The following is a 25440-nucleotide window of genomic DNA, read 5'->3' on the forward strand; positions in this document are numbered from 1 at the left end:
AACTGAAGGGATTTCTGTGAGATTAATCAACCTGGTTTCTGCTGCCTCCCAGTCAATTCAGGAAGTCAGAAGTGACTGACAAGGGAGTCATTTGTATCTCATGATAAATGGATGTTTGGCTCTAGTGGGGGTCTTCATCCAGGGGTCCTCAGGAGTTTCTCCCCACCCCCACCCCCACTCCCCTGCTTCTGTCTCTTTTTCTTGCACTTGGACTCTCTATCGCTCTCCAGACAGACTCCTGGGGTGGGGTCCCTTTTTCTTTGCTCTGAGGGCCAGATATGTATCTGGAAAACCCCAGAGAGCCAAGTGGACGGGGCCAAATACGTCTCACTTGAAATTCAGGCGGGCAACTTATTACTATTATTCTGTTAGCCAGCTTAACACACACACAACCACTGATGCCAAGGTCCCTGGAGGCCCAGTGAGTAGCAGCGCCCATTTCCGGCTGGTTTTCCAGCATCAATCCCTTTGGGAGAGAGAGGATGTGGTCCTGGGATGCCCTGCTCTGGGTGCGAGGGGATGGCTGCAGTGGCCTCCGTGGGGAGCTGCCCTGGGAGACACTGGGAAACTGGTCCCCAATGCAGCAGCCAGACTCTGGGCTGGGATCCCTCTCTTTATTCCTGGCCTTTCTCTCCCACCTGTCCTTCCTTCCTCCCTGTGGGGTTTTTTTTTGGGGGGGGGCTAGTCCACCTCCTCGTCCAGCTTTGGAAAACCATTTGCACCTGTTTCCTCTGTTCTGCAATGAGGCTGAGCGACGTCACAAAGAGTTAAAGTCCCAGGGACTCCTTTGTTTAAAGGAGGGAGATTTCAGGGGAGTCAGTTTTTTCTGAAAGGCCAAATGAGTTTGGGATCCTGTGATCTGCAGGAAGGAGAGCGTGGCAGACCTGGTCCGTCCCTGGCAGGACCCTCTCCTCCCTGACTTGGGGTCCCCCCCTGCAGGAGCAGATCAGGCCCCCCAGGCCCCCTCCCCTGCTGCAGCCCAGCGACCCCCCCACCGCCCCCCCACTGCACCCTCTGGGGGGAGAGAGAGGAGACTCACCAGATCCCAGGAGGGGGCAGCGAGGCAGCCCTTGCAGGAGAGACCCCAAAGCAGGAAAGGACTGGGGAGGGAGGGGCCTTGGCTCGGGAGGACCAGCCCCCTCTTGCTTCCTGTCCTCTCTAGGAAGGCAGCTCAGTTCCCTTTAACCCTTGCCAAGCCGAGTCCTCCCTCGCTCAGCCCTCTCTCGCTTGGCAGAACCTCAGATTCTTATTATTTTTTATGCATTTAGGGGGCAGCTGCCCCCCTGGCTACGCCAATGCCCAGATATCCTTTTGGGGGGGAGGCTCTGGCTGGACTCTGAGCATCTCCCTCCCGTGGCCAGAAACCAGAGGAAGAGCCTGCAGGGAAAAGGGCTTTGCAGGAGGCAAGGAAGCTCCTCCTAGAATTCAGGAGTGGAGAGATAGGAGGGGATCCCAGGGTCATCTAGTCCAACCCGAAGCAAGAGGGGGCCGGGTCTAGTTCCCTAAACAGGCAGCCCTGTTGAGGGAAGCTTTCAATGTTTAATAGGTTATTGTAATTTAGTGTTTGATTGGAAGCCACCCAGAGTATAATAATAAATTATTATTATTATTATTGTTATTATTATTATTATTATTATTATTACAACCCCCAGCAATGCAGGAATCTCAGCTAAAGCATCCATGGCAGATGGCCGTCCGATCTTCTGAGAAACCTCCAAGGAAGGAGAGTCCACCACTTCCCAAGGGAGACCTTTCTCCTGCCAAAATGAGTAATAATGAGTAATAAATTAAATGAGTAATAATTTCTTATGCATGCTTTTCATACTAATATACAAAAGTATGTCATTTCCCTTTCCAGAAATGCTTAATTGCTAATTCAATGGACTGAAAATGGATTGTTGTTGTTATGATGTTTAGGGAAGCTTTTAATATTTGATGGACTATTGTATTTTAATATTTTATTGGAAGCCGCCCAGAGTGGCTGGGGAACCCAGCCAGATGGGTGGGGTATAAATAATAATTGTTACTGTTATTGTTATTATTATTACTATTAAAATTGATCAGGTGAATGTTCTTCTTTTATTTTTATTTTTTTTAATAAATGTTTATTAAGGTTTTACAAAACATAGACATAGATACAACAAACATCAGACAAAAACAAATATGTCAAAAAAGACAAAAAAAAGAAAAAAATAAACACAGAAAAAGAAAAAAAAGGCAACTTTAAATTCCATAGTTCTATATCCCTCTTTCCTGACCTCCTCACATCTCCCTTTTTTGTGTTCCCCTTTATTCAATCAAGTTCAGCAAATTCTAACCCTCTTTCAAACCTCATTTATAATTATATATTTCAACTTATTATGTCTCTAATTTCCCTTCCCTTACCACTTCATTTTTTTTAACCTAATTTTCATACCACCTTCTCTTTTTAATCATTTTTGCATACCTCTTCTAACCATGTCACTAATGCCCTATTACCTTTGTATCCCACATCATTTTAACATTCAAACATTTTACAATATTTCTGTAAATAGTCTTTGAACTTTTTCCAGTCCTCTTCCGTCGACTCTTCTCCCAGGTCTCGGATTCTGCCGGTCATTTCTGCCATCTCCATATAGTCTATCACTTGCATCTGCCATTCTTCCACGGTAGGCAAATCTTGTGTCTTCCAGTATTTGGCGAGAAGTATTCTTGCTGCTGTTGTTGCGTACATAAAAAATGTTCTGTCTTTCTTTGGCACCAAATGGCCGACTATGCCCAAAAGGAAGGCCTCTGGTTTCTTAGGAAAGGTAAATTTAAATACCTTCTTCAGTTCATTATATATCATTTCCCAGTAAGCCTTAACCTTGGGGCACGTCCACCAAAGATGAAAGAATGTTCCCTCAGTTTCTTTACATTTCCAACATTTGTTATCAGGCAGGTGATAAATTTTTGCAAGCTTGACTGGGGTCATGTACCACCTATAAATCATTTTCATAATATTCTCCTTTAAGGCATTACATGCCGTAAACTTCATACCGGTAGTCCACAACTGCTCCCAGTCAGCAAACATAATGTTATGACCTATATCCTGCGCCCATTTAATCATAGCTGATTTAACCGTTTCATCCTGTGTATTCCATTTTAACAGCAAGTTATACATTCTTGACAAGATCTTAGTTTTCGGTTCTAACAATTCTATTTCCAATTTTGATTTTTCCACCTGGAAACCAATTTTTTTATCCAAATTATAGGCCTCTCTTATTTGGTAATAATGAAGCCAGTCTCGCACTTTATCTTTTAGTTTCTCAAAACTCTGCAACTTCAATTGGTCACCTTCTTGCTCCAAAATTTCCCAATATTTCGGCCATTTGGCCTCCATATTGAGCTTTTTCTGAGCCTTAGCTTCCTTTGGTGACAACCACCTTGGAGTTTTATTTTCCAATAAGTCTTTGTATCTTATCCAGACATTAAACACTGCTTTCCTGACAATATGGTTTTTAAATGCTTTATGTGCTTTAACCTTGTCGTACCACAAATATGCATGCCACCCAAAAACATTGTTAAAACCTTCTAGGTCCAAAATGTCTGTGTTCTCAAGAAGCAGCCAATCCTTCAACCAGCAGAATGCTGCTGATTCATAGTAAAGTTTAATGTCTGGCAGGGCAAACCCACCTCTTTCCTTTACATCGGTTAATATTTTAAATTTTATTCTGGGTTTTTTGCCCTGCCAGACAAATTTAGAAATATCTCTCTGCCACCTCTTGAAACAATCCATCTTGTCCACAATCTGCAAAGTCTGAAACAAAAATAACATTTTTGGCAATACATTCATCTTTATAGCTGCAATTCGACCCAACAAGGAAAGCTTCAAATTAGACCAAATTTCTAAATCTTTTTTAACTTCTGACCAGCATTTCTCATAATTATCTTTAAATAGATTCAAATTTTTCGCAGTCATATTAATCCCAAGGTATTTCACTTTCTTAACCACAGTTAAACCTGTTTCATTCTGAAACCTTTCTTTTTCCATTGATGTTAAATTCTTCTCTAAAACCTTAGTTTTTAGCTTATTTAATCTAAATCCTGCCACATGACCAAATTCTTGAATCAATTCTAAAACCCTTTTCGTACTAGATTCTGGCTCCTGTAATGTCAAAACCAGGTCATCCGCAAAAGCCTTCAATTTATATTGTTTAGCTCCGACCTGAATTCCTTTAATACACCGATCCCTTCTAATCATGCTCAACAGCACCTCCAGGACCGAAATAAATAATAATGGAGAGATAGGGCAGCCCTGACGTGTTCCTTTTTCTATCTTAAATTCTTCTGTCACCACATTATTTACTATCAACTTTGCTTTTTGTTCTGAATAAATTGCTTCTATACCATTTTCAAACCCCTGTCCCACTCCCATTCCTTTAAGATTTTTCTTCATAAAATTCCAAGAAATATTATCAAAGGCCTTCTCCGCATCAATAAAAATCAATACTGCTTTTGTATTAATATTCATTTGCAACAGCTCCAAAATATCAATTATATTCCTTGTATTATCAGACAAATGTCTGCCTGGTAGAAAGCCTGCCTGATCCTTATGTATTACTTCAACTAACACTTTTTTTAATCTGTTAGCTAAAATATCTGCAAAAATTTTGTAATCCACATTTAAAAGGGAGATGGGACGGTAGTTCTTTAGTTGTGTCTTTTCAGATTCTGTCTTCGGTATCAGTGTGATGAATGCTTCCTTCCACGACTCCGGCGCCTTCTTCCCCTCCATAATTTCATTACAAACCTCCTTTAGTGGTTGAATTAAGTAGTCTTTCAAAGTCCTATAATACTTGGAGGTTAGCCCGTCCGGCCCTGGAGACTTGCCCAATTGCATATTCTGAATGGCACCTTCAATCTCCTGTTCTGTAATTTTATAGTTTAATATTGTCTTATTTTCTTGAGATATTTTTTGTAGTCCATTGGTTCTTAAAAATTGATCTATATCAGTCTCTTTCTGTGGCCCTTGCGTATAAAGTTGTTTAAAGTATCTCTGGAAACACTTTCTAATCTTTTAAAAGAGGCAGGTGGAATCTCCACGGTTGCTAATAGCATAATGTTGAAAGTGCAGGGAAATATGGGGAGCCCTAGAGCATCTGCTTGGCATGCAGAATGTCCCAGGGTCAACTCCTGACATCTCCTGCAAGGACTGGACGAAATCCCTGCCTGAAACTCTGGGGAGCTGCTGCCAGTCAGTGTAGACGAGGGGTCCTCTTACTATGTCCTGTGGGCTGAATCCAGCCCTCCAGGGTCGTGAATCTGGCCTGCACGGCCATTTCAGAACCTGCCAAGTGTCCGAGGCTGAAAGCATCTTGCTGCCCGCTCAGTCATTCCTCGCGCAGCACTGAGGTAAACACCACTAGTGTTGTGGCAGCTCTACCAATGAAAGGCCAGCGGGTTTCACCCGGGAACGGGGAAGTGTTGTCTTTTGGCTTGAAGAGTGAAGTTCAGGTTGGCGGAGGAAGGCAGACTTCGGTTTCGTTACGTAGAGGTTTACTTTAAAAGTGGGAAAAGGAATTCTCATTCATCTACAGTGGTACCTCGGGTTACATACTTAATTCGTTCCGGAGGTCCGTTATTTTTTTTTTTTAAGAATATTTATTAAATTTTCCAATTTTTTAAACAAACAAACAAACAAAACAAACAAACAGAAACATTAAACAAAGACATAAAATTCATAAACCATACTTTTAAATAACAAATTTCTCAGACCTCCTCATACTTCTCCTTCTTGTATCCCAATTAAAATTATTTGTTCAGCAAATCCTCCATTTAAAGCATTACAGCTTGTAACATTACCTTATTTTTCAAACCCTTTTCCCCCCCATCTATGTTCTTATATATCGTTGCAGCTAGAAACCTCTCAGTTTCAATCCAACACCATCTAACTTTCTTAAATTTTACAATATTTCTGTAGATAGTCCTTGAATTTTTTCCAATCTTCTTCAGCCGACTCTTCTCCCTGGTCACGGATTCTGCTCGTCAATTCTGCCAGTCCCATACAGTCAATCACTTTCATCTGCCATTCTTCCAGAGTGGGTAGATCTTGCGTCTTCCAATACTTCGCGATGAGTATTCTTGCTGCTGTTGTAGCATACATAAAAAAAGTTCTGTCCTTCTTTGGCACCACTTGGCCGACCATGCCCAAGAGAAAGGCCTCTGGTTTCTTCAAGAAGGTATATTTAAATACCTTTTTCAATTCATTATATATCATTTCCCAGAACTCCTTAATCCTGGGACACGTCCACCAAAGGTGAAAGAATGTACCTTCATTTTCCTTACATTTCCAACATTTATTGTCGGGCAAATGATAGATTTTTGCAAGCTTGACTGGGGTCATGTACCACCTATATATCATTTTCATAATATTCTCTCTTAAGGCATTACATGCCGTGAATTTAATCCCGGTGGTCCACAATTGTTCCCAGTCAGCAAACATGATATTATGTCCAACGTCTTGTGCCCATTTAATCATTACAGATTTAACCGTCTCATCCTGAGTATTCCATTTCAGCAGCAAGTTATACATTTTTGACAAAGTCTTAGTTTTGGATTCTAGCAATTCTGTTTCCAATTTAGATTTTTCCACCTGGAAACCAACTTTCTTGTCCAAATTATAAACCTCCATTATTTGGTAATAATGAAGCCAATCTCGCACTTTATCTTTCAGTTTCTCAAAACTCTGCAATTTCAATCTGTCCCCTTCTAGTTCCAAGATTTCCCAATATTTTGGCCATTTGGCCTCCATGTTGAGTTTTCTCTGAGCCTTAGCCTCCATTGGTGACAACTACCTTGGAGTTTTATTTTCCAATAGATCTTTATATCTAGTCCAAACATTAAACAATGCTCTCCTGACAATATGATTTTTAAAAGCTTTGTGTGCTTTCACCTTGTCGTACCACAAATATGCATGCCACCCAAAAACATTGTTAAAACCTTCAAGATCCAAAATGTCTGTGTTTTCAAGAAGCAGCCAGTCTTTCAACGAGCAGAATGCTGCTGATTCATAGTAAAGTTTCAGGTCTGGCAGGGCAAATCCACCTCTTTCCTTTGCATCAGTTAATATCTTAAATTTTATTCTAGGCTTCTTTTTTTTTTTTTTATTAAATATTTATTAGCATTTTCAAGAATTAAACAAGAACAAAAAATAAACAAAACAAAAGAAAGATACAAAAATACATAACAAAATTAAACAACAAAGAAAGAAAAAATAGAAAAGAAACACATAAAATTATTCATACTTATTGTTCTTAACCTTATTTCTCAGACCTCCTCACACCTCCCCTTCTTGTATTCCAATTTAAATTATCAGTTCAGCAAGTCCTTAACTTATTTCTTTACCTTAATTTATACATTTATTCTAACATACCATTATTTTACTTTGCTTCTTTTTTCCATTTCCTCCATTTATTTTTTACAATCTTATTTTCAATTAATTTAAAAAAGAAGAAACCAATTTTACCTTATTAAAAACACACATCAATACTTATACCTCATTAATTGTTCTTAAACCTTTTTCCTAAAGTCGACCAAAATTTCCCTTCCACGATTTACCCAATTTCCTTACCACTAATTAAAAATGAAAAGAAAAACAAATTATCCTTATGTACCCTTTGGATTCCCAACCTCCACCCGCCCTTTTTCCCGGTTCCAGTCCCCAACCAATGTCCATCAGTCTTTATGTTATTTATTTAGCCTGGAGACCTCACGTCCGAGGCCCTTTTATCTCTCTCAGTTCCTTTCTGCCGGTCTCTTTGATGGTCCTTAATGTTAAACCCCAAGTCTCGGAGGGGCTCCGGCCCAGCAGAATCCTTGTTGCTTCCAGCCAGTCTTCCATACTTGAACGCAAAGCCTATGGGGGGCTCCAACTCTTGTTTCAAATTTCTTACAGATCCAGATGTCCCCAAGGCTCCAGCTTTCACCTTCCGCAGATTTATAATCTCCCATTCAGACCAGGCTTTCCACATCCAATTTTTATTGTCCTTTTTTATCATCATGTCAGGCCTCATATTGTAACTCTCCTTTAACTCCTGCACATCTCCTGCTTCTCCTTCATTTTCTTCAAAGACAGCACCTTGCTCCATCATTTCTGCACTTTCAGTTTCATTTACTTGTTCAGTTAAGTAGGCTTCCTGTTTCAAGTCCTTATCAGGCTCAAAACTGTTGTTCACTGTCCAGTGTAGTAGTGATATCTTTGTAGACATAACATTGTATTCATCTTTCAAGTTTCCCAAGAGAGCGAGTGTTCTATCCAGTTCTGCTTGAAATTTACGTACTCCAGCCATTTTTGTAATGTAGTATCCCTATTACCCCTCTAGGGGGATTTTAGTTCCTTAATATTCCTTTCAGCTCAAAACCAAAAGTCCAGTTAATTTGTATCAGCCCTCGTTATTTTCAAATAAAACAACAAAAACAGCGGAAACAATGTTCTCTTTTTCCAGCTGGCAACTAGCTGACTCGCAGCTCTCTTGACAGCTGTCAAAATCTTCCATGCAACAGACTTTCTCTTAGGACGTTCCCGGGTCTCGGGGGGGGGGTGAAATTTCAGTCCCCAAATTCTTTTTATCCTCCAGTAAATCCTTATAGTGTCAAAACCGTGAAATCAAGATCTTTTCACTAAAAAACAGGTTCTCTCGACCTTAGTTGCCCAGTCCTTTGCTTTAAATTGTTTACAAAGGGGGGGGGTGACTTCCTTTTTCGCCCCTTCCCGCTCGTTCCAAATCCAGAATTAAGTTTTTTAACGTTCCAATCTCCGTATTACTCACGGGTTTATATTTTAGAGTCCAGTCGGTCTTGGAAGAAGTTGGCGCTCTCTGTCTATGGCTTGCGGCTTCACTCCGTAGGCGAGGGAGTACTCTCAGCACCACGCCTCACCCTGCCTCCGTTCCGAAGCCTTTAAAAAGGCTCCGGCGCGGATTGGGGGGGCGCAAATGGTGCCCGCCGAGTCTCTGTGTTCACAGGCATCCGCGCCTGTGATTTTAAGGGTCCCCGCTTCGCCGCAGCGGCCAGACCCAGACGCTACGGAGCCGATTCCCTCCGGAGCTCGGAGGGAATCCGCCATTAAACAATGGCGCCAACCCGGAAGTCCAAATTTTATTCTAGGCTTCTTGCCCTGCCAGACAAATTTAGAAATGTCTTTCTGCCACTTCTTGAAACAATCCATTTTGTCCAAAATTTGCAAAGTTTGAAACAAAAACAACATTTTAGGCAATACATTCATCTTTATAGCTGCAATTCGACCCAACAAGGAAAGCTTCAAATTTGACCAAATTTCTAAATCTTTTTTCACTTCAGCTTTTTTTCACTTCACTGGCTCCTGTAGTGTCAAAACTAGATCATCTGCAAATGCTCTTAATTTAAACTGTTTGGCTCCGACCTGTATACCTTTAACCATCCGGTCCCTTCTAATCATGTTCAGCAAAACCTCCAGGACCGAAATAAAAAGCAGAGGGGAGATTGGGCATCCCTGTCGTGTCCCTTTTTCTATCTTAAACTGTTCTGTAACCACATTATTTACAATTAGTTTAGCCGTTTGTTCTGAATATATTGCACCAATACCATTCTCAAAACCATGGCCTACCCCCATACCCTGTAGGTTCTTTTTCATAAAGTTCCAAGAAATGTTGTCAAAGGCTTTCTCCGCGTCCACAAATATCAAAACAGCCTTAGTGTTTATATTCACTTCTAACTTCTCCAAAATGTCAATTATATTCCTTAAATTGTCAGACAGATGTCTACCCGGGAGAAAGCCCGCCTGGTCCTTGTGGATCTCCTCAATCAGCACTTTTTTCAATCTCTTAGCTAAAATGTCAGCAAAAATTTTGTAATCCACATTTAATAAGGATATGGGACGGTAGTTCCTAAGTTGAGTCTTTTCAGCCTCTGTTTTTGGTATTAGTGTAATGTAAGCCTCTTTCCACGATTCTGGAGCCCTTTTCCCCTCTAAAATTTCATTACAAACTTCCTTCAATGGTTGCAATAGCCACTCTTTCAACAGTCTGTAGTAGCAGGAAGACAACCCGTCCGGTCCTGGAGATTTGCCCACTTGCATATTTAGAATGGCACCTTCTATCTCCTGGTCGGTTATCTTACAGTTCAGCATAAGTTTACTTTCTTGTGAAATTTCTTGTAATCCATTTGTCTTCAAAAATCGGTCTATATCCATTTCGTTCTGTGGCCCTTGTGCATAAAGTTGTTTAAAATATTTCTGGAAGCAGTTTCTAATCTCATTTGGGTTATGTATATCTTTTCCTTCCACTTCCAGATTTGTAATTGTATTTAGTTTTTGTCTTTTTTTCAGTTGCCATGCTAGTAGTTTCCCACATTTGTTTGCTGATTCAAATGTCTTCTGTCTCATTTGTTTAATTTTCCATTCTATTTCCTGGTTCATCAATTCCATATATTGTACCTGAAGTAGCTTTATTTCTTTCAAAATCTCCTGTGACTTTGGCTTTGCTCTCAGTTTCTTCTCTCCTTCTTTTATTTTCTCCAGAATTTTATCCTTTTTCTCATTTCGACTTCTCTTCTTTATTGCATTCTGTTGAATCAGAAACCCTCTCATCACGGCTTTACTAGCATCCCAAATTACTCTTTTTTCAACATTAGTGGCCAAATTCACTTCAAAGTAGTCTCTCAAAGTTTTTTGGGCCTTTTTGTATACTTCTTCATCTCTAAATAAGGTGTCATTCATCCTCCATCTGAAGGAGCCGGGTGTTATTTGCTTCATCTCCATCTTTACAGCATTATGGTCGGAGCAAGTTTTGGGGCAGATTTCTACCTTTTTTATCTTAGGTGCCATTCCTCTAGTAATCCAAATTTGGTCGATTCTAGTCCAGGTCATTTTTGCTTCAGAGAAAAAAGTTCCCTCTCTCTCTAGAGGGTTCTTAGTTCTCCAAATGTCAATCAAGTCCATATTGTCAGTCAGTTCAAAAAAAGTCTTTGGTAATCTCCCATCTTTAGTAATTACTTGTCTTTGTGCCTTGTCCATATTTGTAGAGACAACTCCATTCATATCTCCCATTAAAATTATATTATAATCCATATAGTCCAAAAGAACCTCATGCAACTTCTTAAAAAATTCAGATTTCCCCTCATTCGGTGCATACACCCCTACAATCAGGAATTTTTCTCCTTGAAGTTGAATTTCAATAGCCAGATATCTTCCTTGTTCATCTTTAAAAATTTGTTTCGGTAAAAGTTTCTCCTTTGCATATATCACAACTCCTCTTTTTTTAACCTTGTCCGATGAAATAAATTCTTGTCCCAATCTCTTATTGATGAGCAGCTTCCTGTGTGACCTCATTACATGTGTTTCCTGTAGACAAATCCAATCCAATTGTTCTTTCCTTAATATATGGAAAACACTTTTCCTCTTTCGAGGGGAATTGATCCCATTACAATTCCAGCTTAGAAGTTGCAGAGCCATGATAAATTATTTGTTCTTCCCTCCTACTGCCCCGAGTTGCTCTTCTTCCTCAGTCGGTGGTGTGTCTTTCCCTGGTTCAGCAAGTCCATATGATAAATTTGCTACATCCAAACTTCCTTGTGAGTCAGTTGGGTCCTCTCCAATCACTCCCTTCTGCAGATTCTCGCCTTGTTCATTAAGAAATTTGTCTTTATCCTCCACAGTCCTTATTCTTATTTTCCTTCCTTTAAGTTTAAAGGATAGGCCTTGAGGAAATTCCCATCTAAAAGGAATTCTATTTCCTTTCAGTAGGTCCACCAGATCTCTGTAATGGGCCCTGACATCCAAAATGAGTTTAGGGATATCCCTAAAAATTTCCACGAAAGAGTCTCCAATTTCCAAACGTCTTTGATACTGTAAATTGAGAATTTTATCTCTTTCTTCTTTTGATCTTAACGAGATCAGGCAGTCCCTTGCTTTATTCTTTCTTTGTTTCCTACCAATCCTAAAAGCACTCACTATCTTAATTTCTTCCTTTCCCAGGTCCTTTTGCCAAAATTCAGTAAATTCTTTCATAAGAAAGTCCACCAAGTTGTCTTGTTCCTCTTCTGGTACCGCCCGAAGTCTCAAATTCTTCTCTTTCCCTTGAAGTTCCCACATGGACAGGGTCAGGTCATGGTCCTCAAGTTTCTTATATACCGGTGGAAACCTCTCCTGGGTAGCAGTTGCAATTTCTGGAGGTCCGTTATTAACCTGAAACTGTTCTTAACCTGAAGCACCACTTTAGCTAATGGGGCTCCTGCTGTCGCCACACCACCATAGCATGATTTCTGTTCTCATCCTGAAGCAAAGTTCTTAACCTGAAGCACTATTTCTGAGTTAGCAGAGTCTGTAACCTGAAGAGTATGTAACCCAAGGTACCACTGTATAGTCCTATTTCTGTGAATGGTGCAGCAGTCTTTCCACTCATGTGGTTTACATGCTCTGAAAGTTGGGATCTGTTTGGATATTTAAATTTTAAAAGGATGGAGCGGAACTAGATATTGATCATCTCTTTGGCCTGGGGAGCCACATTCTGGTTGAAGGAGGCCAGGATTGGGCCCCAAGGCCTGGGATGTCCCTCCTCCCCTGCAGTAGGACTTGAAATCCAGGAGAAAACTCTTGGAATAGCCTTGCCAGGTGCTCAGGGATGGACTCACCTGTCCCCATGTCCTTCTCTTTGCAGATGTGCTTCGGTTGCACATCCCTCCCCCAGAGGTGAGTATTGGAGAGAACCAGATCAGGGACTCAGACCTGCCCTCCTTGCCCCACACTCTGCTCTCTCGGATGTGGAGAAGCCCTCCCTTTGTGAGGAATTGACAGCCTGACTTTTGCCTTTCACCTGCCGGAGAAAGATCAGCTGTACCTGCAGGAGGTGATTCAGAACTGCCAGGCAGCTCAGCTAAGGGGGCTCTGAACCCTGAAGTGCTCCAAGCAGGAGACAGCCAAAGCCATCCTGGTGAGTGATGGGTGGTGTGGGAGACCCCCATGGGGAAGTGGGGGAGGGAGGGGCTTTGGGGAAGGGGTTGTCCGTCTGCCGGAGAGGAGGACCCTATTGGCCCAGGTTCATGTATCCTGTTTGAAAGGGGAATCATCTGAGGGACTTCCTGTGGACATCTGGGTCAGGAATGCTGTTCCTGGAATGGACAAACACACAAGACGTAACCGGCTGTGCATTCACATAAACAATACCCTTCTATATATTCTTATCACAATATCAAATGTTTACCTTGCACATAAAGTGCAATAATATAGACGGAAGTCCCAATAAATCAGTTCATTCATAAAAACCAAATGTCTGCTAGTTTCTGTTCCACATATGTTCATAAAGTCCAAACTGGAGCCTACTACAATTCTACAGCGTTGACAAGGATTCATAGCTGTCAACTTTCAGATTTGAAAATAAGGGATCAGCAGCCTCACCTGTACCGGAGACAGTCTACGGGATATCTAACAATCCGGGATAGCAGCGGGAAACGGCACTGGAATAAGGGAATTTCCTGCAAAAAAAGGGAAGGTTGACAGCTATGCGAGGATTTCCGGAATAATGCCTTGTTTCGCTCTCATGGGCTTCATCAGTAGTACATAGTCTAAGTAATAGAAATGAATATAATGTCGCAATTCATCATATTTTAACAAATGTACATCATATTTTAATAATATTAATAATAATAAATTTTATTTATACCCCGCCCTCCCCAGCCGAAGCTGGGCTCAGGGCGGCTAACAACAATCAAAATAACCCAACATTCTAAAAACCTTTCATTATAAAAATTAATCAAATCAAATTGATGGCAACCATTAAGCAAAATTCTGTGCAGATTGCCAGAGGAGGGGGTCAGGCTGCGCCCTGACCAAAGGCCTGGTGGAACAGCTCTGTCTTACAGGCCCTGCGGAAAGATGTCAAGTCCCGCAGGGCCCTAGTCTCTTGTGACAGAGCGTTCCACCAGATTGGAGCCGCAGCCAAGAAAGCCCTGGCTCTAGTTGAGGCCAGACTAACCTCTCTGAGGCCTGGGACCTTCAGGATGTTTTTATTTGAAGACAGTAAGTTCTTCTGTGGGACATACCAGGAGAGGCGGTCCCGTAGGTACGAGGGTCCTAGGCCGTATAGGGCTTTAAAGGTTAAAAGCAGCACCTTAAACCTGATCCTGTACTCCACCGGGAGCCAGTGCAGCTGGTATAGTACCGGATGAATGTGATCTCGCAGTGAAGACCCCATAAGGAGTCTCGCCGCGGCATTCTGCCCCCGCTGGAGTTTCTGGGTCAGTCTCAAGGGCAGCCCCACGTAGAGCGAGTTACAATAATTCAGTCTGGAGGTGACCGTCGCGTGGATCACAGTGGCTAGGTCAGGGCGAGAGAGATAAGGAGCCAACTGCTTAGATTGGCGGAGATGAAAAAATGCCGCCTTTGTTATAGCTGTAATCTGCGCCTCCATAGAGAGGGAGGTATCGAAGATTACACCCAAACTCTTAACGGACGATGCTGGCATTAATTGCACCCCCGCAAGAGATGGGAGTTGCCCCCTCAATCCCATATCGCCCCGTCCCAGCCACAGGACCTCTGTCTTCGAATGATTCAACTTCAACCAGCTCCCACGTAACCATCCAGCCACAGCTTCCAGACATCTGGTCAGTGTGTCTGGGGCCGAGTCAGGATGGCCATCCATCAACAGATAGAGTTGCGTGTCATCGGCATACTGATGGCAACCCAGCCCAAAACTCCGGACAAGCTGGGCGAGGGGGCGCATAAAGATGTTAAAAAGCATCGGGGAGAGAATTTCACCCTGAGGCACTCCACACACCAAGGAGTGGCGCGATGACAATTCCCCCCCCCCAAGCGCCACGCTCTGTCCCCGACCAGAGAGAAATGAGCGCAGCCATTGAAGGACTGTGCCCTGGATCCCCACGTCGGCAAGACGGTGGTCCAGGAGTTCGTGATCGACCATGTCGAAGGCTGCTGACAGGTCTAGAAGAATTAGCAGCCCCGACCCGCCTCGATCCAGCTGCCTGCGGAGATCATCTGTTAGGGCGACCAGAGCCGTCTCGGTCCCATGACCAGCGCGGAAGCCAGACTGGAATGGATCAAGAGCCGATGTTTCATCCAGAAACCTACCAAGCTGTTCAGCAACCGCTCTCTCAATCACCTTTTTAAAAATAATAATAATAATAATTTTTATTAACCGGCCAATCAAATCAAATCACATCACATAAATTCCGAATTACAGAGCCGAATTTTAAATTTTGTTGAGGGGACCCATATTTCAAGATCCGAAGGGGGATTCTGATCATCTTCTTGCTACTGCGTTAATGTCCAAATCAGTCCAAACAAAGTTCATAATTCTATCCAGTCTTATCTTGCTGTTTCCACATCACATCTTGTTCATATATTTTCTCTTTTTTCTTTATGATCTCTTCTGATAGTCTCCTTAAGCCGATAAACACCAATAATAATCCTGTGTGAATTTTTCCGTTCTTCCAATCCTCAAATCAAGATGGTTTCCATATATCATCGCCTTCATAGATAACAGCGCTCTTTCCATCATTAATTACAGAACTGTCGTTCTTAAGTCGCACTGAGGAGTTTCACCCACAATATAAAAACAGCTCTATTTCTCTATTTCTCCTCTCAGACTTAAGTCCTCCGACAGAACAATATGGCGACGGCATTTTTAACTGCGTCATTCCAAAGCCCTTATACATTCCACGCTCTTCTTAAAACATGCTTTGGTTCGAAAGTTTATCTCCACACAGTCTTAAATCCACAGCTTAAGTCCTTAACACGACATTTCTGACTTGGGGGGGGGGGGATTCTTGTTTAATCACATAAAAGAAAGGATGGAAGGTTTTTCCCCCCCTCCCTCATCAGTCCCTTTGCCATACCGAGTCTTGGCGTATCTTCTCATGATTTATACTTGTTCCTCCGACTCGTCTTGTTTTATCAGAGATCTCTTCTGTTAGCAGTTTTTTACTCCCCCTTCTTCCTTGAAATATGTGCATTCGCTTCATCCAAATTGTTTCTTTTGAAGTTCTTGCAGCTAGTGGCGCGGATCAGAGACGGCGTCCAGGAGCGCCGAAATCCCACAGGAGGGCATTGTGCCTAGTGCCCCCATCCCCTCAAATTCAGGGGTGGTATAGGGCACAGCAGGCAAGGGCAGTCCCCCCCCGTAATCCTGGGGGGGTAGGGAGGCTATTTACTCCAAATTACCTCGTGTGGGTCGGAGAGATGTTATTGTCAGCCATCTTCTGATGCGCCCCTAGTGGCCCCTCCCCTCTCTCAATCACCTTACCCAGGAATGGAAGATTCGAAACCGGGCGGTAATTGGATAGATCTAAGGGATCTAATGATGTTTTCTTTAAGAGCAGGCGCACCACTGCCTCCTTCAGTTCTCCTGAGAATATCCCGGTGCCAAGGGACAAATTGATGATATCACCCAGGGGGGCCCGCACCTCGTCTGGACACGCTCTAATAAGCCAAGACGGGCACGGGTCAAGAGGACAGGTGGTGGGCTTTCCAGCTCGGAGGAGTCTGTCCACAGCGGCTGGGGATATCCGGTCAAAGTGGTCCAATACTGGACCCGAGGACAGTCGAGGGGCCTCCAGTTCCCTTATTGTATCCAAATTGGCAGGGAGGTCATGGCGGAGCAACAGGACCTTCTTTGCAAGAAAGCTCGCAAATGCCTCACAGCTGTGTGTCAAATTGTTATTTAAATTTGGTTGTCCTTCAAGGGACGTTAAAGACCTAATTATGCTAAATAATTGCGCCGGGCAAGAGCTAGGCATTGGAGGCCGAGAAGTAGGACTTCTTAGCGGCCTTCACTGCCATCTCATAGGTTTTCATAAAAACCCTATAAGATGTTCTTGAGGCTCCGTCACGGGCACCCCGCCATACTCGCTCTAGCCGTCTGAGGTCCCGCTTCATTTTCCGAAGCTCCTCGGTAAACCAGGGAGCCCGGTTTCTGCGGGGTCGCAGAGGGCACCTAGGTGCGATCTCATCGATGGCTGCTAGGAGCTGGATATTCCAGCCCTCAACAAGCTCAGTCAATGAGTCGCCAGGGGGAGCAAGGTCCCACAAGGCCTGATGGAATCTATCAGGGTCCATCAGCCTCTGCGGGCGAGCCCAAATTGGCTCGCCACCTAAGCAGGGTGGGGGTGGAAAATCAATCCTGGCTTTCAGAGCGTAGTGATCAGACCATGGCACCTTCATCGAAGGAGACATGATCACATCTATACCTACGCCAAAGATCAAATCCAGCGTGTGGCCTGCTTGATGTGTGCGGCCCGAAACAAACTGGGAGAGCCCTAGTGTTGCCATGGAAGACACCAGGTCCAGAGCCTGTGAGGAGGGAGTGGCATCAGCATGGATGTTGAAGTCCCCCAATACCAATAGGTTAGGGAATTCCAAGGCCCAGCCGGCCACCGCCTCCAGCAGGCCTGACAGGGTGGCTGCTGGTGCGCTAGGTGGCCGGTACACCAGCCAGACAGCCAAGCTCACCTCAGAGCCCCACACTAGGCCAACACATTCAATGCCGGGGATCGATGGCGATGTTAGAGCCCTGAAAGAACAATCTACCCAGATTAATAATGCCACCCCTCCCCCCTGGCCCACAGTCCATGACTGGTGGAGGACAGAGAAACCCGGGGGCGCCATCTCTCGTAAGGTAAGAGTTTCCTCTTCGCGCACCCAGGTCTCCGTCACACAAGTCAGGTCAACCCCCTGCAAGGTGAAGAAATCTCGCAGGGTGGCGGTTTTGTTGCCTATAGACCTGGCATTGCACAACACCAGTGACGGAGGTGAGTAATCCTTGCTCACCCTACCCTCGTCCCTCGGGATGGGGCGCAGATTGGAAGGGGTACGAGCATATCCGGATCTCGATCCCCTTCGCCTATGACATCTGCCCCCACCGCCGTACCTCCCTCGCCCCACCACGGTAGCAATCCCAAGCCTCATACCAACCTCCATTTACAAAATAGAAAAGCAAACCAAACCAAAAACAATTGTACCAAACAAAACCAATCCCTACCCCACTCAATATCCAACCCCAAACCAAAATAAAACAGAACAAAATAAAAATACATCAATAAACACCACCGTTCACGGTGGTACAACAAAGTAAAAAAGTAAAAACCCCTTTAAAACATTTTTAACATTTGCTGCTGCAGCACCAGTGTCCTTAAAGCTGTAGCGGTGGCGAGTGTGGGCCCCGCCCCCCAGGCCTGGTGGAGAGGGCCTACAGGAGGGAGCGGCCTTCCCCAACACCCACGGTGCTGCAGCAGCAGCGGTGTCCCAGTGCCTCAATGAGGCCTCTTAAGCTGTGGCGGTGGTGAGTCAGTTTAACAATTTAACAGAATGTACAACAAAATATGAACGTGTGTATGGATAAAGTTTGTTTTTCATTTGTTGTTTTAAAGAGGTCACTTTAAGAAGAAAACCTTACAGCTGCAGATTGCTGTCACCTGTAACTAAAATCAATGCTGCGCCTGTCTATATCATCTTACATTGTAAGAGTTGTTGTTCACTGCAGAAACCACTATGTTATAAGTTCTATTATCTTGATACTTCATATACGGTATGTACTTTTAAAGCACAATTGTTTATATGATTTTAATTTGTTAAATGATCTAGTGGTCGATCCACCGCTCTGGTCACTGCTCCCTGAGAAAAGCTCAAGAACTCTGGGCAAAGACAATGGGTAGATCACTGGCAGGATTTTTATTACTGGGAGTAGATCTCAGTCTCTTGGAAGTTCTGGCATTGTGGCTGGTTCAAGGTACTAGCACAACTTTAATTGCCACTCATCTTTTGTTGATATTAATTTTCCAGTATTAACATCCTACCCACTGTGGTCGTGTAAAGAAACACTTTTATTTTCATTTGGGATGCTTATCGTTAGAATGTTAAATAGGAAAGCTTTGGTTTTCTTTAAAATAAATAGCATTTATTTTATTTTATTTTATTTTCCCTTTGGGGACATGTTCACATGTGGAATAAGGTTCCCTCGTTTTGTCTGCATCTCCAATGCTTACTGCTGATATTTATTTATTTTGACCGATTTGTTTGTTTTTAAATAATTTTTATTGAATGATTTTATGTTACAAAAAACATTACAACCATACTACCAAAAAATATAATTGAGAAATAAAAATTACATACATAAATATTTTGTTTGTTATTTGTTATTTACTGTCTTATTTCCTCCCAAATATTCCATACAAAACACACTCCCGCAGAAACACAAAAAATACAATAAAATAAATAGTGATAATAATGAAAATAAATATTTTTTCCCTTTTATCTTACAAAATCTTTTCTTCAGTTTTGACTTCCTATCAAGTCCCTTCGCATATATTTTATCTTACAATTGAATGTACACAAAACAATAAACCTTTCTATATAAATTTTCCAATAGATTCTGAAAACATAATAAATCCTTAATAGTTGTCCACCTTCTTTTAGTTCCTTTATCACTCGAATGTGAGCACGGAGTCAAAACTATTATTGTATTTTTGAACATATCTTCTGTAACCATCCCAGTTTTCCACGATTTTTTGCTTTGAGTTTCCTCTGAGTTTACTAGTCATTTGAGCCATCTCCACAAATTCCTGTAATTTGATTTGACAATCTGTTATTTTTGTTTTGTTTTTTAATAAATATTTATTCAAATTTTGCAAAACAAAAGATTCATCATTTCAAAATGTAACATTTCCATACAAAAATTTCATATAAAAAACAAATACAACAGAAAAACAAAAATATATAACAGAGAAAAAGAAAAATAGAAAAAAGAAAAGAAAAATGAGAAACCCTTGTTCTTAAATTTATAAAGTTCCATACCCCTCTGTCTTGACCTCCTCACATCCCCCTTTTTTGTGTTCCTCTTTATTCCAATCCAATTCAGCAAATTCAAAACCTTATTTAAGCCATACTTAATTTTACATTCTTCTAATTATTATGTCCCGATTTTCCATTATTTTAGTCCATATCTCATCTTATATACTATGACATAATAATGTTCTGTTCATAACCCCCTTTCCTTTTTAAACATTCTTCTTTTAATTCACCTTTAACCAAGTCACACAAACCCTGTAACCTTCACTTCCCACATCATATTAACACTCCAAGATTTTACAATATTTCTGGTGGACGTGCCCGAAGATTAAGGCATTCTGGGAAATGATCTATAATGAACTTAAAAAGGTATTTAAATATACTTTCCCCAAGAAACCAGAGGCCTTTCTCTTGGGTATTGTCGGCCAGGGGGTGTTAAAGACAGATATAACTTTCTTTATGTATGCTACAACAGCAGCTAGAATACTCATTGCGAAGTACTGGAAGACGCAAGATTTACCCACACTGGAAGAATGGCAGATGAAGGTGATAGACTACATGGGCTTGGCAGAAATGACGAGCAGAATCCGAAACCAGGGAAGAGAAGCAGCGCAAGAAGAATGGAAAAAGTTCAAGGACTATTTAAAGAAATATTACAAAATTAATGAAAGTTAGAATGATGTTGGACTGGAAAGTAAATGGTTACTATCAGTAATGGTTAAGACAAGGAGAATAAGGAAGATTAGTTTAAATTATAATTAAAATAAGGGAAGATTTGCTGAGTAATTGATAAGAACTTGGAATACAGAAAAGGGAGGCATGAGGAAGTCGGGGAAGAAAGGTATAAGAAACTAAGATATGAAATGGTACATGTTTTTTGTTTTGTTTTTGTTTTTTGTTTGTTTATGTATTTGTTATATGTTTGTGTTGTTACAAAATCTGTAATAAAAAATCATTATAAAAAAAAAAAGATTTTACAATATTTCTGTAAATAGTCCTTAAACTTTTTCCAGTCCTGTTCAATCAAATCTTCTCCCTGATCGCGGATTCTGCCAGTCATTTCAGCCATCTCCATGTAGTCGATCAGACAATCTGTTATTTTTGGAGCCTCCTGATCTTTCCATCCCTTGGCAACCTTGTATTTGATGTCCATTCTCAAATATATATATATATATAATATGTTCCTCAATGTACCAAGCAAACACATATATCAATATATAAACCACATGTCCAAAACCCAGAAGAAAAGTCCTAAAGCCGTTTTGACTCTTTCACTCACCTCAAATATTTCTCTACAAGGTCAAAGGAAATGCAGAAACCTCCCCATTGTCTCTGTCCTCACAAATCCTGCCTTAAGGGCACATTTAAGGTGTGAATAGGGTGAGCCTGTGACCTGGCTCAGGAATGAAGTATTATCATTACAGAAGAATGGCCAGCCTCCCCAGGTCATCCAGTCAAGCGACCATTAACAGGTAACCCTGCAGAAAGGGTAAAAACAACACACTTCCACTGCGACCAGTGCTTTCCCTGTCATCTAGCAGAGTTTGCGAACAGCGATGTGGCCTGTGTGAAGAAAGCTCAGGCAAGCAGATAAAGACTCTGTACGCAGCTTCTTTCTAATCTAAGAAGCTTTATTGTACAGCGGCAAAATAAATCAGCAGTCCGGGAGAAAGAGCTGACATGCTGTCTCTCCCCTTCAAAGCAAAACAGAAAGTAAAGTATTTCACATTACAAAGTGTACAAACCCCGTATGTGAACACACCCCCAGCGACAGGATATAACTTCCTGAGCTATTAACCCTATAAGCTCTGGGTCTCCTCACATCTCCTCTCATCCTGTACCGCTGGGGTGAATGTAAGCACTACCACTTACCCCAAACCCAACCCTTCACAGAACTGCCCGTTTTTGGAAGCTCAAAGGTTTAGTGAACCCATCTGCCAGATTCTTCTGGCTCGGACAGTACTTCAGCTTCACTAAGCCTGTCTGAACACTCTGACATGCATTTTGGAAACGTATGTCCAAATGTTTGGTTCTGGACATAAACTGTCCAGACTCTGCTAACTTCAAACAGGGTTGATTGTCTTCCCAAATGGTGATGGGCAAGCAACACTCTCCACAGATCTCTTGGACCAAACACTTTAGAACTCTAGTTCCCTACAAAGCTCTGACAACGCACTGAATTCAGCTTCTGGTTTTTTTACAAATGTCAATTTGAACATTTTCCCCCCAATTCATTATATATCATTTCCCACAATTTTTAAACTTCTCTACATTTCCACCACATATGATAAAAAGTCTCTTCTTTTTCTTTACATTTCCAACATATGTTTGACTTGGTTTTATATATTTTTGCTTTCTGTACTGGTGTAATATACCATCTATATATTTTTAAACTACAGTGGTACCTCGGGTTAAGTACTTAATTCATTCCGGAGGTCCGTTCTTAACCTGAAACTGTTCTTAACCTGAAGCACCAATTTAGCTAATGGGGCCTCCTGCTGCCGCCACGCCGCCGGAGCATAATTTCTGTTCTCATCCTGAAGCAAAGTTCTTAACCTGAGGTACTATTTCTGGGTTAGTGGAGTCTGTACCCTGAAGTGTATGCAACCTGAAGCGTATGTAAACTAAGGTACCACTGTAGTTTTCTTTCAAAAGATAACAGTGTAAATTTCAAATTTACTTTCCACAATTTTTCCCAGTCCTCAAATTGTATGTTATGTCCTATATCTTGTGCTCATTTGATTATGACCGATTCGACCTCATCTTTTGTTCCCCATTCTAGCAAAATACTATACACTTTCTTCAGCACCTGCACTTCTTCTATAATTTCCTGTTGAAATCTAGAAAATGTATAACTAAACCCTTTCTTATTATCTTCCTTGTACAACTCATGTAATTGTCTGTAGTGTAACCAACTCTGCAAATGATCTTTTATTTCCTCATATTCTTTTAATTACCATTTCCCCTCAGCAAATCTATGTATGTAGGCCACGTCCCCTTTTTCTCTCTCTCCTGTATGAATTCTCTGATGGGAAAACAGAGAGGAGCTTTCACTGAAGCTCTTTCCACATTCCACACACTAATAGGGTTTCTCCCCTGTATGAATTCTTTGATGGAAAGTGAAAGAGGACCTCTGACTGAAGTTCTTTCCACATTCCACACATTGATATGGTTTCTCCCCTGTATGAATTCTTTGATGGAAAGTGAAAGAGGACCTCTGACTGAAGTTCTTTCCACATTCCACACATTGATATGGTTTCTCCCCTGTATGAATTCTCTGATGGGAAGTGAGAGAGGAGCTCTTCCTGAAGTTCTTTCCACATTCCATGCACTGATATGGTTTCTCCCCTGTATGAATTCTTTGATGGGAAGTGAGAGAGGAGCTATCAGTGAAGCTCTTTCCACATTCCACACAATGATAGGGTTTCTCCCCTGTATGAATTCTTTGATGGGAAGTGAGAGAGGAGCTCTTCCTGAAGTTCTTTCCACATTCTATGCACTGATATGGTTTTTCCCCTGTATGAATTCTTTGATGGGAAGTGAGAGAGGACCTCTGATTGAAGCTCTTTCCACATTCCACACACTGATAGGGTTTCTCCCCTGTATGAATTCTCTGATGCTTAGTGAGATTGGAGCTCTTCCTGAAGCTCTTTCCACATTTCACACACTGATAGGGTTTCTCCCCCGTATGAATTCGTTGATGGGAAGTGAGAGAGGAGCTATCAGTGAAGCTCTTTCCACATTCCACACACTGATAGGGTTTCTCCCCTGTATGAATTCTTTGATGGGAAGTGAGACTGTGGCTGTGAGTGAAGCTCTTTCCACATTCCACACACTGATAGGGTTTCTCCCCTGTATGAATTCTTTGATGGGAAGTGAGAGAGGAGCTATGAGTGAAGCTCTTTCCACATTCCACACACTGATAGGGTTTCTCCCCTGTATGAATTGTTTGATGGGAAGTGAGACTGTGGCTGTGAGTGAAGCTCTTTCCACATTCCACACACTGATAGGATTTCTCCCCTGTATGAACTTTTTGATGGGAAGCGAGTTTAGAGCTATCAGTGAAGCTCTTTCCGCATTCCACACACTGATATGGTTTCTCCCCTGTATGAATTCTTTGATGGAAAGTGAGAGAGGAGCTCTGAGTGAAACTCTTTCCACATTCCACACACTGATAGGGTTTCTCCCCTGTATGAATTATTTGATGGGACGTGAGAGAAGAGCTCTTCCTGAAGCTCTTTCCACATTCCACACACTGATAGGGTTTCTCCCCTGTATGAATTCTTTGATGGAAAGTGAGAGAGGAGCTCTGAGTGAAACTCTTTCCACATTCCACACACTGATATGGTTTCTCCCCTGTATGAATTATTTGATGGGACGTGAGAGAAGAGCTCTTCCTGAAGCTCTTTCCACATTCCACACACTGATAGGGTTTCTCCCCTGTATGAATTCTTTGATGGGAAGTGAGAGAGGAGCTATGCGTGAAGCTCTTTCCACATTCCACACACTGATAGGGTTTCTCCCCTGTATGAATTCTTTGATGGGAAGTGAGAGAGGAGCTATCAGTGAAGCTCTTTCCACATTCCATGCACTGATAGGGTTTCTCCCCTGTATGAATTATTTGATGGGAAGTGAGACTGTGGCTGCGACTAAAGCTCTTTCCACATTCAAAGCACTGAAAAGGTTTCTCCCCTGTATGAATTCTTTGATGGGAAGTGAGATCGCAGCTCCTCCTGAAGCTCTTTCCACATTCTACACACTGATACGGTTTCTTTCCTGTATGAATTCTTTGATGGGAAGTGAGAGAGGAGCTCTGACTGAAGCTCTTTCCACATTCCATGCATTGATATAGTTTCTTTCCAAGGAGATTTTGTTGATGGGAAGTCGAATAGGAGCTCTGACTGAAAGTTTCCCCACACTCCAAATTTTTACATGGCTTCTCCTCTCTGGGGATTTTGTCGTGGTCACCTTTGTTCTCGATTTCCAATTCATCACCATCTGCAATATAAACAAAAAGGGATTAGAGCTTCAGGAACAAATGGAGAAGATCTGAAGGGAGTTGGGTGTGTGTTCATTACCTGTGTTGTTTGTTTATTATGAGATTCTGATGAGTTGTTGAATGTTGCTTTGTTATACAGTCGTGGTCAAAATTGTGGACGACTTCCGGAAAAAAGTGTATTTCAGAGGTTTGATGGCTCAAAACACCACTTCTTTTAGAGGAATATCATAAAATTATATATCAATGGAAAGATAATTCAATCAAGAATGTAATCCAACAAAGTTTGTTCAATTACCTGTATTTTATCAAACGTTATAGCCAATAACCAAAAAAGGAAGCACAACTTGCTTAGGTTGACTTTTTTCAGTGTGTTATGTGATTGCTATCAAGTTGGTTGGTTTTTTGTGTTCTTTCATTTAGTGAGGTTGTAAAACATAATAAAATTATAGAAATGGCACAAAGAGTTGACTGGTCACCCAGAAAGCGATGTAAGATTCTAATATTAAGTGAACAAAGCTACAGTTACGAAGAAATTAGATGAAAGATTGGGGAAAACAAAACCAAAGCTGGCCTTTCTATATTTTTGAAGGGGTATAAGGAGACTCAGTCACTACAAAATCTGACTGGTAAGGCAAGTGATGATGAACGA

General features: G+C 41.9%; 1 protein-coding gene and 1 pseudogene across 4 annotated transcripts in view; one reads left to right on the forward strand and one right to left on the reverse strand.

Moving 5' to 3' along the window:
• LOC128412035 (zinc finger protein 420-like) overlaps positions 1–25440 on the forward strand; it is a 621951-nt gene that overhangs the window by 356610 nt on the left and 239901 nt on the right. The window lies entirely within an intron of this gene.
• Positions 22019–25440, reverse strand: part of LOC128412177 (zinc finger protein 420-like) — a 40270-nt pseudogene continuing 36848 nt past the window's right edge.

Source organism: Podarcis raffonei, chromosome 4 (assembly GCF_027172205.1).
Source record: "Podarcis raffonei isolate rPodRaf1 chromosome 4, rPodRaf1.pri, whole genome shotgun sequence".
Classification (NCBI taxonomy): Eukaryota; Metazoa; Chordata; class Lepidosauria; order Squamata; family Lacertidae; genus Podarcis; species Podarcis raffonei.